Here is a 17,099-nt window from a genome sequence, read left to right on the forward strand (position 1 = left end):
CTGGGATTTCCTGCAAACCCCCCCTAGCATTCCCTGGCACAGAGATATTCGGAAAACTCTCAGGGGAGACGAGCTCAGGCATCCAGTTAGAACCCACGCGCTGCCGACCGTTGGTGGAACCTCCCCACGCTCAGGATTCCGGAAACATTGTCATTGCGTGGGGGAGCTCGAGAGACAACTCCACGCAGCTCTCTTCAGTCACAGGTGTTCCCTGTTCGGGGAAGTCCGAGAAATACCTTCCCTGACCTTGGGGAGGCAGCCTCTGTCACTGGGATTTCCTGCAAACACCCCCTAGCATTCCCTGGCACAGAGATATTAGGAAAACCCTCAGGGGAGACGAGCTCAGGCATCCCTTTAGAATTCATGCGCTGCCGACCGTTGGTGGAACCTCCCCACGCTCAGGATTCCGGAAAAATTGTCAGTGCATGGGGGAGCTCGAGAGACATGTCCACGCAACTCTCTTCATTCACAGGTGTTCCCTGTTAGGGGAAGTCCGAGAAATACCTTCCCTGAACTTTGGGAGGCAGCCTCTGTCACTGGGATTTCCTGCAAACCCCCCTAGCATTCCCTGGCACAGAGACATTAGGAAAACCCTCAGGGCAGACGAGCTCAGGCATCCCGTAAGAACCCACGCGCTGCCGACCGTTGGTGGAACCTCCCCACGCTCAGGATTCCGGATCCATTGTCAGTGCGTGGGGGAGCTCGAGAGACAACTCCACGCAGCTATCTTAGGTCACAGGTGTTCCCTGGTCGGGGAAGTCCGAGAAATACCTTCCCTGACCTTGGGGAGGCAGCCTCTGCCACTGGGATTTCCTGCAAAAGACCCCTAGCATTCCCTGGCACAGAGACATTAGGAAAACCCTCAGGGGAGACGAGCTCAGGCATCCCGTTCGAACCCACGCGCTGCCGACCGTTGGTGGAACCTCCCCACGCTCAGGATTCCGGAACCATTGTCAGTGCGTGGGGGAGCTCGAGAGACAACTCCACGCAGCTCTCTTCAGTCACAGGTGTTCCCTGTTCGGGGAAGTCCGAGAAATAGCTTCCCTGAACTTGGGGAGGCAGCCTCTGTCACTGGGATTTCCTGCAAACCCCCCTAGCATTCCCTGGCCCAGAGGCATTAGGAAAACCCTCAGGGGAGACGAGATCAGGCATCCCGTTAGAACCCACGTGCTGCCGACCGTTGGTGGAGCCTCCCCACGCTCAGGATTTCGGAACCATTGTCAGTGCGTGGGGGAGCTCGAGAGACAACTTCACGCAGCTCTCTTCAGTCACAGGTGTTCCCTGTTCGGGGAAGTCCGAGAAAAACTTTCCCTGAACTTGGGGAGGCAGCCTCTGTCACTGGGATTTACTGCAAACCCCCCCTAGCATTCCCTGGCACAGAGACATTAGGAAAACCCTCAGGGGAGACGAGCTCAGGCATCCCGTAAGAACCCACGAGCTGCCGACCGTTGGTGGAACCTCCCCACGCTCAGGATTCCGGAAACATTGTCAGGGCGTGGGGGAGCTCGAGAGACAACTCCACGCAGCTCTCTTCAGTCACAGGTGTTCCCTGTTCGGGGAAGTCCGAGAAATACCTTCCCTGACATTGGGGAGGCAGCCTCTGTCACTGGGATTTCCTGCAAACCCCCCCTAGCATTCCCTGGCACAGAGAAATTTGGAAAACCCTCAGGGGAGTCGAGCTCAGGCATCCCGTTATAACCCACGCGCTGCCGACCGTTGGTGGAACCTCCAAAGCTCAGGATTCCGGAACCATTGTCAGTGCGTGGGGGAGCTCGAGAGACAACTCCACGCAGCTCTCTTCAGTCACAGGTTTTCACTGTTCGGGGAAGTCTGAGAAATACCTTCCCTGACCTTGGGGAGGCAGCCTCTGTCACTGGGATTTCCTGCAAACCCCCCATAGCAATCCCAGGCACAGAGAAATTAGGAAAACACTCAGGGGAGACGAGCTCAGGCATCCCGTTAGAACCCAATCGCTGCCGACCGGTGTTGGAACCTCCCCACGCTCAGGATTCCGGAACCATTGTCAGTGCGTGGGGGAGCTCGAGAGACAAGTCCACGCAGCTCTCTTCAGTCACAGGTGTTCCCTGTTCGGGGAAGTCCGAGAAATACCTTCCCTGACCTTGGGGAGGCAGCCTCTGCCACTGGGATTTCCTGCAAAACCCCCCTTGCATTCCCTGGCAGAGAGACATTAGGAAAACCCTCAGGGGAGACGAGCTCAGGCATCCCGTTCGAACCCACGCGCTGCCGACCGTTGGTGGAACCTCCCCACGCTCAGGATTCCGGAACTATTTTCAGTGCGTGGGGGAGCTCGATAGACAACTCCACGCAGCTCTCTTCAGTCACAGGTGTTCCCTGTTCGGGGAAGTCCGAGAAATACCTTCCCTGAACTTGGGGAGGCAGCCTCTGACACTGGGATTTCCTGCAAACCCCCCTAGCATTCCCTGGCACAGAGGCATTAGGAAAACCCTCAGGGTAGACGAGATCAGGCATCCCGTTAGAACCCACGTGCTGCCGACCGTTGGTGGAGCCTCCCCACGCTCAGTATTCCGGAACCATTGTCAGTGCGTGGGGGAGCTCGAGAGACAACTTCACGCAGCTCTCTTCACTCACAGGTGTTCCCTGTTCGGGGAAGTCCGAGAAATACCTTCCCTGACATTGTCGAGGCAGCCTCTGTCACTGGGATTTCCTGCAAACCCCCCTAGCATTCCCTGGCACAGAGACATTAGGAAAAACCTCTGGGGAGACGAGATCATGCATCCCGTTAGAACCCACGCGCTGCCGACCGTTGGTGGAACCTCCCCACGCTCAGGATTCCGGAACCATTGTCAGTGCGTGTGGGAGCACGAGAGACAACTCTACGAAGCTCTCTTCAATCACAGGTGTTCCCTGTTCGGGGAAGACCGAGAAATATCTTCCCTGACCTTGTCGAGGCAGCCTCTGTCACTGGGATTTCCTGCAAACCCCCCCAGCATTCCCTGGCACAGAGACATTAGGAAAACCCTCTGGGGAGACGAGATCAGGCATCCCGTTAGAACCCAAGCGCTGCCGACAGTTGGTGGAACCTCCCCACGCTCAGGATTCCGGAACCATTGTCAGTGCGTGGGGGAGCTCGAGAGACAACTCCACGCAGCTCTCTTCAGTCACAGGAGTTCCCTGTTCGGGGAAGTCCGAGTAATACCTTCCCTGATCTTGGGGAGGCAGCCTCTGTCACTGGGATTTCCTGCAAAACCCCCTAGCATTCCCTGGCACAGAGAAATTAGGAAAACCCTCAGGGGAGACGAGCTCAGGCATCCCATTAGAACCCACGCGCTGCCGACCGTTGGTGGAACCTCCCCACGCTCAGGATTCCGGAACCATTGTCAGTGCGTGGGGGAGCTCGAGAGACAACTCCACGCAGCTCTCTTCAGTCACAGGTGTTCCCTGTTCGGGGAAGTCCGAGAAAAACCTTCCCTGACCTTGGGGAGGCAGCCTCTGACACTGGGATTTCCTGCAAACCCCCCCTAGCATTCCCTGGCACAGAGACATTAGGAAAACACTCAGGGGAGACGAGCTCAGGCATCCCGTTAGAACCCACGCGCTGCCGACCGTTGGTGGAACCTCCCCACGCTCAGGATTCCGGAATCATTGTCAGTGCGTGGGGGAGTTCGAGAGACAACTCCACGCAGCTCTCTTCAGTCACAGGTGTTCCCTGTTCGGGGAAGTCCGAGAAATACCTTCCCTGACCTTGGGGAGGCAGCCTCTGTCACTGGGATTTCCTGCAAACCCCCCCCAGCATTCCCTGGCACAGAGACATTAGGAAAACCCTCAGGGGAGACGAGCTCAGGCATCCCGTTCGAACCCACGCGCTGCCGACCGTTGGTGGAACCTCCCCACGCTCAGGATTCCAGAACAATTGTCAGTGCGTGGGGTAGCTCGAGAGACAACTCCACGCAGCTGTTTTCAGTCACAGGTGTTCCCTGTTCGGGGAAGTCCGAGAAATACCTTCCCTGACCTTGGGGAAGCAGCCTCTGACACTGGGATTTCCTGCAAACCCCCCCTAGCATTCCCTGGCACAGAGAAATTAGGAAAACCCTCAGGGGAGACGAGCTCAGGCATTCCGTTAGAACCAACGCGCTGCCGACCGTTGGTGGAACCTCCCCACGCTCAGCATTCCGGAACCATTGTCAGTGCGTGGGGGAGCCCGAGAGACAACTCCACGCAGCTCTCTTCAGTCACCGGTGTTCCCTGTTCGGGGAAGTCCGAGAAATACCTTCCCTGACCTTGGGGAGGCAGCCTCTGTCACTGGGATTTCCTGCAAACCCCCCCTAGCATTCCCTGGCACAGAGACATTAGGGAAACCCTCAGGGGAGGCGAGCTCAGTCATAACGTTAGAACCCACGTGCTGCCGACCGTTGGTGGAACCTCGCCACGCTCAGGATTCCGGAACCATTGTCAGTGCGTGGGGGAGCTCGAGAGACAACTCCACGCAGCTCTCTTCAGTCACAGGTGTTCCCTGTTCGGGGAAGTCCGAGAAATACCTTCCCTGACCTTGTGGAGGCAGCCTCTGTCACTGGGATTTCCTGCAAACGCCCCTAGCATTCCCTGGCACAGAGACATTAGGAAAACCCTCTGGGGAGACGAGATCATGCATCCAGTTAGAACCCACGCGCTGCCGACCGTTGGTGGAACCTCCCCAAGCTCAGGATTCCGGAATCTTTTTCAGTGCGTGTGGGAGCACGAGAGACAAATCCACGAAGCTCTCTTCAATCACAGGTGTTCCCTGTTCGGGGAAGACCGAGAAATATCTTCCCTGACCTTGTGGAGGCAGCCTCTGTCACTGGGATTTCCTGCAAACCCCCCTAGCATTCCCTGGCACAGAGACATTAGGAAAACCCTCTGGGGAGACGAGATCAGGCATCCCGTTAGAACCCACGCGCTGCCGACCGTTGGTGGAACCTCCCCATGCTCAGGATTCCGGAATCATTGTCAGTGCGTGGGGGAGCTCGAGAGACAACTCCACGCAGCTCTCTTAAGTCACAGGTGTTCCCTGTTCGAGAAAGTCCGAGAAAAACCTTCCCTGACCTTGGGGAGGCAGCCTCTGTCACTGGGATTTCCTGCAAACCCCCCCTAGCCTTCCCTGGCACAGAGACATTAGGAAAACCCTCAGGGGAGACGAGCTCAGGCATCCCGTTAGAACCCACGCGCTGCCGACCGTTGGTGGAACCTCCCCACGCTCAGGATTCCGGAATCATTGTCAGTGCGTGGGGGAGTTCGAGAGACAACTCCACGCAGCTCTCTTCAGTCACAGGTGTTCCCTGTTCGGGGAAGTCCGAGAAATACCTTCCCTGACTTTGGGGAGGCAGCCTCTGTCACTGGGATTTCCTGCAAACCCCCCCTAGCATTCCCTGGCACAGAGACATTAGGAAAACCCTCAGGGGAGACGAGATCAGGCATCCCGTTAGAACCCACGCGCTGCCGACAGTTGGTGGAACCTCCCCACGCTCAGGATTCCGGAACCATTGTCAGTGCGTGGGGGAGCTCGAGAGAGAACTCCACGCAGCTCTCTTCAGTCATAGGTGTTCCCTGTTCGGGGAAGTCCGAGAAATACCTTCACTGACTTGGGGAGGCAGCCTCTGTCACTGGGATTTCCTGCAAACCCCCCCTAGCATTCCCTGGCACAGAAAAATTAGGAAAACCCTCAGGGGAGACGAGCTCAAGCATCCCGTTAGAACCCACGCGCTGCCGACCGTTGGTGGAATCTCCCCACGCTCAGGATTCTGGAACCATTGTCAGTGCGTGGGGGAGCTCGAGAGACAACTCCACGCAGCTCTCTTCAGTCACAGGTGTTCCCTGTTCGGGGAAGTCCGAGAAATACCTTCCCTGACCTTGGGGAGGCAGCCTCTGTCACTGGGATTTCCTGCAAACCCCCCCTATCATTCCCTGGCACAGAGACATTAGGGAAACCCTCAGGGGAGGCGAGCTCAGGCATAACGTTAGAACCCATGTGCTGCCGACCGTTGGTGGAACCTCCCCACGCTCAGGATTCCGGAACCATTGTCAGTGCGTGGGGGAGCTCGAGAGACAACTCCACGCAGCTCTCTTCAGTCACAGGAGTTCCCTGTTCGGGGAAGTCCGAGTAATACCTTCCCTGACCTTGGGGAGGCAGCATCTGTCACTGGGGTTTCCTGCAAAACCCCCAAGCATTCCCTGGCACAGAGAAATTAGGAAAACCCTCAGGGGAGACGAGCTCAGGCATCCCGTTAGAACCCACGCGCTGCCGACCGTTGGTGGAACCTCCCCACGCTCAGGATTCCGGAACCATTGTCAGTGCGTGGGGGAGCTCGAGAGACAACTCCACGCAGCTCTCTTCAGTCACAGGTGTTCCCTGTTCGGGGAAGTCCGAGAAAAACCTTCCCTGACCTTGGGGAGGCAGCCTCTGACACTGGGATTTCCTGCAAACCCCCCCTAGCATTCCCTGGCACAGAGACATTAGGAAAACCCTCAGGGGAGACGAGCTCAGGCATCCCGTTAGAACCCACGCGCTGCCGACCGTTGGTGGAACCTCCCCACGCTCAGGATTCCGGAATCATTGTCAGTGCGTGGGGGAGTTCGAGAGACAACTCCACGCAGCTCTCTTCAGTCACAGGTGTTCCCTGTTCGGGGAAGTCCGAGAAATACCTTCCCTGACCTTGGGGAGGCAGCCTCTGTCACTGGGATTTCCTGCAAACCCCCCCCAGCATTCCCTGGCACAGAGACATTAGGAAAACCCTCAGGGGAGACGAGCTCAGGCATCCCGTTCGAACCCACGCGCTGCCGACCGTTGGTGGAACCTCCCCACGCTCAGGATTCCAGAACAATTGTCAGTGCGTGGGGTAGCTCGAGAGACAACTCCACGCAGCTGTTTTCAGTCACAGGTGTTCCCTGTTCGGGGAAGTCCGAGAAATACCTTCCCTGACCTTGGGGAGTCAGCCTCTGACACTGGGATTTCCTGCAAACCCCCCCTAGCATTCCCTGGCACAGAGAAATTAGGAAAACCCTCAGGGGAGACGAGCTCAGGCATTCCGTTAGAACCAACGCGCTGCCGACCGTTGGTGGAACCTCCCCACGCTCAGCATTCCGGAACCATTGTCAGTGCGTGGGGGAGCCCGAGAGACAACTCCACGCAGCTCTCTTCAGTCACCGGTGTTCCCTGTTCGGGGAAGTCCGAGAAATACCTTCCCTGACCTTGGGGAGGCAGCCTCTGTCACTGGGATTTCCTGCAAACCCCCCCTAGCATTCCCTGGCACAGAGATATTAGGAAAACCCTCAGGGGAGACGAGCTCAGACATCCCGGTAGAACCCACGCGCTGCCGACCGTTGGTGGAATCTCCACACGCTCAGGATTCTGGAACCATTGTCAGTGCGTGGGGGAGCTCGAGAGACAACTCCACGCAGCTCTCTTCAGTCACAAGTGTTCCCTGTTCGGGGAAGTCCGAGAAATACCTTCCCTGACCTTGGGGAGGCAGCCACTGTCACTGGGATTTCCTGCAAACCACCCCTAGCATTCCCTGGCACAGAGACATTAGGGAAACCCTCAGGGGAGGCGAGCTCAGTCATAACGTTAGAACCCACGTGCTGCCGACCGTTGGTGGAACCTCGCCACGCTCAGGATTCCGGAACCATTGTCAGTGCGTGGGGGAGCTCGAGAGAAAACTCCACGCAGCTCTCTTCAGTCACAGGTGTTCCCTCTCCGGGGAAGTCCGAGAAATACCTCCCCTGACCTTGGGGAGGCAGCCTCTGTCACTGGGATTTCCTGCAAAACCCCCCTAGCATTCCCTGGCACAGAGATATTAGGAAAACCCTCAGGGGAGACGAGCTCAGGCATCCCGTTCGAACCCACGCGCTGCCGACCGTTGGTGGGACCTCCCCACGCTCAGGATTCCGGAACCAATGTCAGTGCGTGGGGGAGCTCGAGAGACAACTCCACGCAGCTCTCTTCAGTCACAGGTGTTCCCTGTTCGGGGAAGTCCGAGAAAAACCTTCCCTGAACTTGGGGTGGCAGCCTCTGTCACTGGGATTTCCTGCAAACCCCCCTAGTATTCCCTGGCACAGAGGCATTAGGAAAACCCTCAGGGGAGACGAGATCAGGCATCCCGTTAGAACCCAAGTGCTGCCGACCGTTGGTGGAGCCTCCCCACGCTCAGGATTCCGGAACCATTGTCAGTGCGTGGGGAGCTCGAGAGACAACTTCACGCAGTTCTCTTCAGTCACAAGTGTTCCCTGTTCAGGGAAGTCCGAGAAATACCTTCGCTGACCTTGTGGAGGCAGCCTCTGTCACTGGGATTTCCTGCAAACACCCCTAGCATTCCCTGGCACAGAGACATTAGGAAAACCCTCTGGGGAGACGAGATCATGCATCCCGTTAGAACCCACGCGCTGCCGACCGTTGGTGGAACCTCCCCACGCTCAGGATTCCGGAACCATTGTCAGTGCGTGTGGGAGCACGAGAGACAACTCCACGAAGCTCTCTTCAATCACAGGTGTTCCCTGTTCGGGGAAGACCGAGAAATATCTTCCCTGACCTTGTGGAGGCAGCCTCTGTCACTGGGATTTCCTGCAAACCCCCCTAGCATTCCCTGGCACAGAGACATTAGGAAAACCCTCAGGGGAGACGAGATCAGGCATCCCGTTAGAACCCACGCGCTGCCGACCGTTGGTGGAACCTCCCCACGCTCAGGATTCCGGAACCATTGTCAGTGCGTGGGGGAGCTCGAGAGACAACTCCACGCAGCTCTCTTCAGTCACAGGTGTTCCCTGTTCGGGGAAGTCCGAGAAATACCTTCCCTGACCTTGTGGAGGCAGCCTCTGTCACTGGGATTTCCTGCAAACGCCCCTAGCATTCCCTGGCACAGAGACATTAGGAAAACCCTCTGGGGAGACGAGATCATGCATCCCGTTAGAACCCACGCGCTGCCGACCGTTGGTGGAACCTCCCCAAGCTCAGGATTCCGGAATCTTTTTCAGTGCGTGTGGGAGCACGAGAGACAAATCCACGAAGCTCTCTTCAATCACAGGTGTTCCCTGTTCGGGGAAGACCGAGAAATATCTTCCCTGACCTTGTGGAGGCAGCCTCTGTCACTGGGATTTCCTGCAAACCCCCCTAGCATTCCCTGGCACAGAGACATTAGGAAAACCCTCTGGGGAGACGAGATCAGGCATCCCGTTAGAACCCACGCGCTGCCGACCGTTGGTGGAACCTCCCCATGCTCAGGATTCCGGAATCATTGTCAGTGCGTGGGGGAGCTCGAGAGACAACTCCACGCAGCTCTCTTAAGTCACAGGTGTTCCCTGTTCGGGAAAGTCCGAGAAAAACCTTCCCTGACCTTGGGGAGGCAGCCTCTGTCACTGGGATTTCCTGCAAACCCCCCCTAGCCTTCCCTGGCACAGAGACATTAGGAAAACCCTCAGGGGAGGCGAGCTCAGGCATCCCGTTAGAACCCACGCGCTGCCGACCGTTGGTGGAACCTCCCCACGCTCAGGATTCCGGAATCATTGTCAGTGCGTGGGGGAGTTCGAGAGACAACTCCACGCAGCTCTCTTCAGTCACAGGTGTTCCCTGTTCGGGGAAGTCCGAGAAATACCTTCCCTGACTTTGGGGAGGCAGCCTCTGTCACTGGGATTTCCTGCAAACCCCCCCTAGCATTCCCTGGCACAGAGACATTAGGAAAACCCTCAGGGGAGACGAGCTCAGGCATCCCGTTAGAACCCACGCGCTGCCGACCGTTGGTGGAACCTCCCCACGCTCAGGATTCCGGAAATATTGTCAGTGCGTTGGGGAGCTCGAGAGACAAGTCCACGCAACTCTCTTCAGTCACAGGTGTTCCCTGTTCGGGGAAGTCCGAGAAATACATTCCCTGTCCTTGGGGAGTCAGCCTCTGTCACTGGGATTTCCTGCAAACCCCCCCTAGCATTCCCTGGCACAGAGACATTAGGAAAACCCTCAGGGGAGACGAGCTCAGGCATCCCGTTTAAACCCACGCGCTGCCGACAGTTGGTGGAACCTCCCCACGCTCAGGATTCCAGAACCATTGTCAGTGCGTGGGGGAGTTCTAGAGACAACTCCACGCAGCTCTCTTCAATCACAGGTGTTCCCTGTTCGGGGAAGTCCGAGAAATACCTTCCCTGACCTTTGGGAGGCAGCCTCTGTCACTGGGATTTCCTGCAAACCCCCCCTAACATTCCCTGGCACAGAGACATTAGGAAAACCCTCAGGGGAGGCGAGCTCCGGCATCCCGTTAGAACCCACGCGCTGCCGACCGTTGGTGGAACCTCCCCATGCTCAGGATTCCGGAATCATTGTCAGTGCGTGGGGGAGCTCGAGAGACAACTCCACGCAGCTCTCTTCAGTCACAGGTGTTCTCTGTTCGGGGAAGTCCGAGAAATACCTTCCCTGACCTTGGGGAGGCATCCTCTGTCACTGGGATTTCCTGCAAACCCCCCCTAGCATTCCCTGGCAAAGAGACATTTGGAAAACCCTCAGGGGAGTCGAGCTCAGGCATCCCGTTAGAACCCACGCGCTGCCGACCGTTGGTGGAACCTCCCCAAGCTCAGGATTCCGGAACCATTGTCAGTGCGTGGGGGAGCTCGAGAGACAACTCCACGCAGCTCTCTTCAGTCACAGGTGTTCACTGTTCGGGGAAGTCCGAGAAATACATTCCCTGACCTTGGGAAGGCAGCCTCTTTCACTGGGATTTCCTGCAAACCCCCCATAGCATTCCCAGGCACAGAGAAATTAGGAAAACCCTCAGGGGAGACGAGCTCAGGCATCCCGTTAGAACCCACGCGCTGCAGACCGTTGGTGGAACCTCCCCACGCTCAGGATTCCGGAACCATTGTCAGTGCGTGGGGGACCTCGAGAGACAACTCCACCCAGCTCTCTTCAGTCACAGGTGTTCCCTGTTCGGGGAATTCCGAGAAATACCTTCCCTGATCTTGCGGAGGAAGCCTCTGTCACTTGGATTTCCTACAAACACCCCCTAGCATTCCCTGGCACAGAGATATTAGGAAAACTCTCAGGGGAGACGAGCTCAGGCATCCCATTAGAACCCACGCGCTGCCGACCGTTGGTGGAACCTCCCCACGCTCAGAATTCCGGAACCATTGTCAGTGCGTGGGGGAGCTCGAGAGAAAAGTCCACGCAACTCTCTTCAGTCACAGGTGTTCCCTGATCGGGGAAGTCCGAGAAATACCTTCCCTGAAATTGGGGAGGCAGCCTCTGTCACTGGGATTTCCTGCAAACCCCCCCTAGCATTCCCTGGCACAGAGATATTAGGAAAACCCTCAGGGGAGACGAGCTCAGGCAACCCGTTAGAACCCACGCGCTGCCGACCGTTGGTGGAACCTCCCCACGCTCAGGATTCCGGAACCATTGTCAGTGCGTTGGGGAGCTCGAGAGACAAGTCCACGCAACTCTCTTCAGTCACAGGTGTTCCCTGTTCGGGGAAGTCCGAGAAATACCTTCCCTGACCTTGGGGAGTCAGCCTCTGTCACTGGGATTTCCTGCAAACCCCCCCTAGCATTCCCTGGCACAGAGATATTAGGAAAACCCTCAGGGGAGACGAGCTCAGGCATCCCGTTAGAACCCACGCGCTGCCGACCGTTGGTGGAACCTCCCCACGCTCAGGATTCCAGAACCATTGTCAGTGCGTGGGGGAGCTCGAGAGACAACTCCACGCAGCTCTCTTCAGTCACAGGTGTTCCCTGTTCGGGGAAGTCCGAGAAATACCTTCCCTGACCTTTGGGAGGCAGCCTCTGTCACTGGGATTTCCTGCAAACCCCCCCTAACATTCCCTGGCACAGAGACATTAGGAAAACCCTCAGGGGAGACGAGCTCAGGCATCCCGTAAGAACCCACGAGCTGCCGACCGTTGATGGAACCTCCCCACGCTCAGGATTCCGGAACCATTGTCAGGGCGTGGGAGAGCTCGAGAGACAACTCCATGCAGCTCTCTTCATTCACAGGTGTTCTCTGTTCGGGGAAGTCCGAGAAATACATTCCCTGACTTTGGGGAGGCAGCCTCTTTCACTGGGATATCCAGCAAACCCCCCAAAGCATTCCCAGGCACAGAGAAATTAGGAAAACCCTCAGGGGAGACGAGCTCAGGCATCCCGTTAGAACCCACACGCTGCCAACCGTTGGTGGAACCTCCCCACGCTCAGGATTCCGGAACCATTGTCAGTGCGTGGGGACCTCGAGAGACAACTCCACCCAGCTCTCTTAAGTCACAGGTGTTCCCTGTTCGGGGAAGTCCAAGAAATACCTTTCCTGATCTTGCGGAGGAAGCCTCTGTCACTTGGATTTCCTACAAACCCCCCCTAGCATTCCCTGGCACAGAGATATTAGGAAAACCCTCAGGGGAGACGAGCTCAGGCTTCCCGTTAGAACCCGCGCGCTGCCGACCGTTGGTGGAACCTCCCCACGCTCAGAATTCCGGAACCATTGTCAGTGCGTGGGGGAGCTCGAGAGAAAAGTCCACTTAGCTCTCTTCAGTCACAGGTGTTCCCTGATCGGGGAAGTCCGAGAAATACCTTCCCTGAACTTGGGGAGGCAGCCTCTGTCACTGGGATATCCTGCAAACCCCCCCTAGCATTCCCTGGAACAGAGAAATTAGGAAAACACTCAGGGGAGACGAGCTCAGGCATCCCGTTAGAACCCACGCGCTGCCGACCGTTGGTGGAACCTCCCCACGCTCAGGATTCCGGAACCATTGTCAGTGCGTGGGGGAGCTCGAGAGACAAGTCCACGCAGCTCTCTTCAGTCACAGGAGTTCCCTGTTCGGGGAAGTCCGAGAAATACCTTCCCTGCCTTTGGGAGGCAGCCTCTGTCACTGGGATTTCCTGCAAACCCCCCCTAGCATTCCCTGGTACAGAGACATTAGGAAAACCCTCTGGGGAGACGAGATCAGGCATCCCGTTAGAACCCACGCGCTGCCGACCGTTGGTGGAACCTCCCCACGCTCAGGATTCCGGAACCATTGTCAGTGCGTGGGGGAGCTCGAGAGACAACTCCACGCAGCTCTCTTCAGTCACAGGAGTTCCGTGTTCTGGGAAGTCCGAGAAATACCTTCCCTGACCTTGTGGAGGCAGCCTCTGTCACTGGGATTTCCTGCAAACCCCCCTAGCATTCCCTGGCACAGAGACATTAGGTAAACCCTCAGGGGAGGCGAGCTCAGGCATAACGTTAGAACCCATGTGCTGCCGACCATTGGTGGAACCTCCCCACGCTCAGGATTCCGGAACCATTGTCAGTGCGTGGGGGAGCTCGAGAGACAACTCCACGCAGCTCTCTTCAGTCACAGGTGTTCCCTGTTCGGGGAAGTCCGAGAAATACCTTCCCTGACCTTGTGGAGGCAGCCTCTGTCACTGGGATTTCCTGCAAACGCCCCTAGCATTCCCTGGCACAGAGACATTAGGAAAACCCTCTGGGGAGACGAGATCATGCATCCCGTTAGAACCCACGCGCTGCCGACCGTTGGTGGAACCTCCCCAAGCTCAGGATTCCGGAATCTTTTTCAGTGCGTGTGGGAGCACGAGAGACAACTCCACGAAGCTCTCTTCAATCACAGGTGTTCCCTGTTCGGGGAAGACCGAGAAATATCTTCCCTGACCTTGTGGAGGCAGCCTCTGTCACTGGGATTTCCTGCAAACCCCCCTAGCATTCCCTGGCACAGAGACATTAGGAAAACCCTCAGGGGAGACGAGCTCAGGCATCCCGTTAGAACCCACGCGCTGCCGACTGTTGGTGGAACCTCCCCACGCTCAGGATTCCGGAATCATTGTCAGTGCGTGGGGGAGTTCGAGAGACAACTCCACGCAGCTCTCTTCAGTCACAGGTGTTCCCTGTTCGGGGAAGTCCGAGAAATACCTTCCCTGACTTTGGGGAGGCAGCCTCTGTCACTGGGATTTCCTGCAAACCCCCCCTAGCATTCCCTGGCACAGAGACATTAGGAAAACCCTCAGGGGAGACGAGCTCAGGCATCCCGTTAGAACCCACGCGCTGCCGACCGTTGGTGGAACCTCCCCACGCTCAGGATTCCGGAAATATTGTCAGTGCGTTGGGGAGCTCGAGAGACAAGTCCACGCAACTCTCTTCAGTCACAGGTGTTCCCTGTTCGGGGAAGTCCGAGAAATACCTTCCTTGACCTTGGGGAGTCAGCCTCTGTCACTGGGATTTCCTGCAAACCCCCCCTAGCATTCCCTGGCACAGAGACATTAGGAAAACCCTCAGGGGAGACGAGCTCAGGCATCCCGTTAAAACCCACGCGCTGCCGACAGTTGGTGGAACCTCCCCACGCTCAGGATTCCAGAACCATTGTCAGTGCGTGGGGGAGTTCGAGAGACAACTCCACGCAGCTCTCTTCAATCACAGGTGTTCCCTGTTCGGGGAAGTCCGAGAAATACCTTCCCTGACTTTTGGGAGGCAGCCTCTGTCACTGGGATTTCCTGCAAACCCCCCCTAACATTCCCTGGCACAGAGACATTAGGAAAACCCTCAGGGGAGGCGAGCTCTGGCATCCCGTTAGAACCCAAGCGCTGCCGACCGTTGGTGGAACCTCCCCATGCTCAGGATTCCGGAATCATTGTCAGTGCGTGGGGGAGCTCGAGAGACAACTCCACGCAGCTCTCTTCAGTCACAGGTGTTCCCTGTTCGGGGAAGTCCGAGAAAAACCTTCCCTGACCTTGGGGAGGCAGCCTCTGTCACTGGGAATTCCTGCAAACCCCCCCTAGCATTCCCTGGCACAGAGACATTAGGAAAACCCTCAGGGGAGACGAGCTCAGGCATCCCGTAAGAACCCACGAGCTGCCGACCGTTGGTGGAACCTCCCCACGCTCAGGATTCCGGAACCATTGTCAGGGTGTGGGGGAGCTCGAGAGACAACTCCATGCAGCTCTCTTCAGTCACAGGTGTTCTCTGTTCGGGGAAGTCCGAGAAATACCTTCCCTGACCTTGGGGAGGCATCCTCTGTCACTGGGATTCCCTGCAAACCCCCCCTAGCATTCCCTGGCAAAGAGACATTTGGAAAACCCTCAGGGGAGTCGAGCTCAGGCATCCCGTTAGAACCCACGCGCTGCCGACCGTTGGTGGAACCTCCCCAAGCTCAGGATTCCGGAACCATTGTCAGTGCGTGGGGGAGCTCGAGAGACAACTCCACGCAGCTCTCTTCAGTCACAGGTGTTCACTGTTCGGGGAAGTCCGAGAAATACCTTCCCTGATCTTGCGGAGGAAGCCTCTGTCACTTGGATTTCCTACAAACCCCCCCTAGCATTCCCTGGCACAGAGATATTAGGAAAACTCTCAGGGGAGACGAGCTCAGGCATCCCATTAGAACCCACGCGCTGCCGACCGTTGGTGGAACCTCCCCACGCTCAGAATTCCGGAACCATTGTCAGTGCGTGGGGGAGCTCGAGAGAAAAGTCCACGCAACTCTCTTCAGTCACAGGTGTTCCCTGATCGGGGAAGTCCGAGAAATACCTTCCCTGAAATTGGGGAGGCAGCCTCTGTCACTGGGATTTCCTGCAAACCCCCCCTAGCATTCCCTGGCACAGAGATATTAGGAAAAACCTCAGGGGAGACGAGCTCAGGCATCCCGTTAGAACCCACGCGCTGCCGACCGGTGGTGGAACCTCCCCACGCTCAGGATTCCGGAACCATTGTCAGTGCGTGGGGGAGCTTGAGAAACAAGTCCACGCAGCTCTCTTCAGTCACAGGAGTTCCCTGTTCGGGGAAGACCGAGAAATACCTTCCCTGACCTTTGGGAGGCAGCCTCTGTCACTGGGATTTCCTGCAAACCCCCCCTAGCATTCCCTGGCACAGAGACATTAGGAAAACCCTCAGGGGAGGTGAGCTCAGGCATCCCGTTAGAACCCACGCGCTGCCGAACGTTGGTGGAACCTCCCCATGCTCAGGATTCCGGAATCATTGTCAGTGCGTGGGGGAGCTCGAGAGACAACTCCACGCAGCTCTCTTCAGTCACAGGTGTTCCCTGTTCGGGGAAGTCCGAGAAAAACCTTCCCTGACCTTGGGGAGGCAGCCTCTGTCACTGGGATTTCCTGCAAACCCCCCCTAGCATTCCCTGGCACAGAGACATTAGGAAAACTCTCAGGGGAGACGAACTCAGGCATTCCGTAAGAACCCACGCGCTGCCGACCGTTGGTGGAACCTCCCCACGCTCAGGATTCCGGAACCATTGTCAGTGCGTGGGGGAGCTCGAGAGACAACTCCACGCAGCTCTCTTCAGTCACAGGTGTTCCCTGTTCGGGGAATTCCGAGAAATAACTTCCCTGACCTTGGGGAGGCAGCCTCTGTCACTGGGATTTCCTGCAAACCCCCCCTAGCATTCCCTGGCACAGAGATATTAGGAAAACCCTCAGGGGAGACGAGCTCAGGCATCCCGTTAGAACCCACGCGCTGCCGACCGTTGGTGGAACCTCCCCACGCTCAGGATTCCGGAAACATTGTCAGTGCGTTGGGGAGCTCGAGAGACAAGTCCACGCAACTCTCTTCAGTCACAGGTGTTCCCTGTTCGGGGAAGTCCGAGAAATACCTTCCCTGACCTTGGGGAGTCAGCCTCTGTCACTGGGATTTCCTGCAAACCCCCCCTAGCATTCCCTGGCACAGAGATATTAGGAAAACCCTCAGGGGAGACGAGCTCAGGCATCCCGTTAGAACCCACGCGCTGCCGACCGTTGGTGGAACCTCCCCACGCTCAGGATTCCAGAAACATTGTCAGTGCGTGGGGGAGCTCGAGAGACAACTCCACGCAGCTCTCTTCAGTCACAGGTGTTCCCTGTTCGGGGAAGTCCGAGAAATACCTTCCCTGACATTTGGGAGGCAGCCTCTGTCACTGGGATTTCCTGCAAACCCCCACTAACATTCCCTGGCACAGAGACATTAGGAAAACCCTCAGGGGAGACGAGCTCAGGCATCCCGTAAGAACCCACGAGCTGCCGACCGTTGATGGAACCTCCCCACGCTCAGGATTCCGGAACCATTGTCAGGGCGTGGGAGAGCTCGAGAGACAACTCCATGCAGCTCTCTTCATTCACAGGTGTTCTCTGTTCGGGGAAGTCCGAGAAATACA

Source organism: Vicugna pacos, unplaced genomic scaffold, assembly GCF_048564905.1.
Source record: "Vicugna pacos unplaced genomic scaffold, VicPac4 SAC-SAT, whole genome shotgun sequence".
NCBI lineage: Eukaryota > Metazoa > Chordata > Mammalia > Artiodactyla > Camelidae > Vicugna > Vicugna pacos.